The following is a 2,036-nucleotide window of genomic DNA, read 5'->3' as shown; positions in this document are numbered from 1 at the left end:
GGCGCCTTTCTGCTCTCAGGGCTAGAGGACTATAACAGAGCACGAGCAGGATCCAAGAATCTTGGCTCCTTCTTACAATTCTGCTCTCCTCAGAGGTGGAATGGTTAGGGAGTGACTTTCAGTCCTTGCTTCATATAGCTCTCTCCTGGAAACTGGTAAGGTAAAGCAATTCTTTATGTTCACGGGATAGGAGATTTCCTCGAGATTTCTGAAAGAGAGATTGTGAGATCCAATTTCAAGACGTCCTATGGAGGCCAAGTTCCCCTTCCAGCCTGGCCACAGTCTCTCCCCCAGGGCTTCCTGTTGGGGTGTCCTAGGCCCCACCCCAGAGCTGGGCACTTCCCTCCCTGACCCGCTCTGCCCTGCCAGAGGCAGACATGGTGCCCCTGCTGTTGCTGCCCCTGCTGTGGGGGGGTAAGTGGGCTGTGGGAGGGGGGCTGGGGAGGTGGGGGAGGGGCGGGGGCTGCATCTGAGCCTCAGTCCTCCTCCCCCAGGGTCCCTGCAGCAGCAGCAGCCAGGCTATGAGATCGAAGTGCAGGAATCGGTGACGGTGCAGGAGGGTCTGTGTGTCCATGTGCCCTGCTCCTTCTCCTTCCCGGGGAGTCCGTGGTCTTCCTCTACCACAGTCTACACCTACTGGTACCGGTACAGGGACAACACAAACCGTGATGTTCTAGTGGCCTCGAGCAACCCAGATAAACCGACAGAGACCAAAGGCCGCTTCCTCCTCGCCAAACCCAGGACCAACAACTGTTCCCTGCAAATCAGAGGACGCCAGGAGGAGTGACTCAGGACGCTACTTCTTCCGAGTGGAGAGAGGATATCTGGTGGATTTAGTTACCAAAAGAAGATGCTGGATTTGCAGGTGACAGGTACGGCAGGGGCCCCGGAGAGGATCAGGGACATGGGACCCATCTTAGAGCAGGAACAGGACACTGGACACTCCCTGTCCAGGCCGTGGGCCCGGGGTGGTGGGAAGGGACACAGGGCCTGGGTGAGTTCAGCCCGAGGCAGGGCCTCTCTCAGGGTCCCGCTCTGAGTCCCCACCCCTGGAGCCCAGGCACCTGCCTTTCCCCCTGCAGCCCTGACAGAGAGACCCCACATCCGTGTACGGGAGCTTCTGGAGTCCGGCCGCCTCACACAGCTGGCCTGCAGCCTGCCAGGGGCCTGTGAAGGGGGACGACCTCTCACCTTGTCCTGGGCGGGAGCCGCTGTGGACTCACTGGACCCCCAGAACCTCAGCTCCTCGGTGCTCACCTTCACCCCAAGGCCCAGGGACCATGGCACCAACCTCACCTGTCAGGTGAAACGGAAAGGGGCCCTGTGGACCACACAGAGAACCATCCAGCTCAATGTCTCCTGTGAGTGTGGGAGGGGTGGCTGTGTCCATGGGGGCAGTGGGAGCTATGTGTGTGTGTGTGTGTGTGTGTGTGTGTGTGTGTGTGTGTGTATGTAGGAGGCTGAGCTAACCTGAGAACACCCGGTCATGGATGTGCGTGTAGGTGGGGAAGGGCCAGAAGGGCAGCTCTCCCCCCTTCCCAATTCCCACCACACCTCCTTGGGATTGGGGTGACTTCCATGTGAAGTGGGTCCCTGTCTTTCTATCCCAGATGCAGGGAACCTCACCATAGGCGTCTCCTTCAGAAACGACACAGGTAGGAAAGAACCCCTCCTCTCTGGGCAGGGACCTGCCCCGGGGCCCTGGTGGGGCAGAGGGGGGAGCGGGAGTTTGAATGGGATGAGACATGGGAAGGGCAAGGATGAAAGGCATCACCCCAGTCCCTCACCTCTGGTGTGTGGGTGCCTGCATCTGTGTTCCACACCTCTCTCTCTCTCTCTCTCTCTCTCTCTCTCTCTCTCTCTCTTCCTCATAACCGTTCTCCCCAAAGTCTTTGAGAATCTGCAAAACACATCCCTTACCATCCTGGAGGGAGAGGCCCTGAGGCTGCGCTGTGAGGCTGACAGCAACCCCTCTGCCGAGCTGAGCTGGTTCCGGGGGTCTCCGGGCGGAACGCCACCCCCCTCTCCAGCACCGC

At 59.6% G+C, this 2,036-nt stretch overlaps 1 pseudogene; it reads left to right on the top strand.

Annotated features, from left to right (window-relative positions):
• The first annotated feature begins 377 nt into the window (after positions 1-377).
• Positions 378-2,036, top strand: part of LOC102437174 — a 5,626-nt pseudogene continuing 3,967 nt past the window's right edge.

The sequence above is a fragment of the Myotis lucifugus genome, unplaced genomic scaffold (assembly GCF_000147115.1).
Source record: "Myotis lucifugus unplaced genomic scaffold, Myoluc2.0 scaffold_1382, whole genome shotgun sequence".
NCBI lineage: Eukaryota > Metazoa > Chordata > Mammalia > Chiroptera > Vespertilionidae > Myotis > Myotis lucifugus.
The sequence above is the reverse complement of the archived record's forward strand: the minus strand, read 5'-3'. Positions and strand labels throughout refer to the sequence as shown.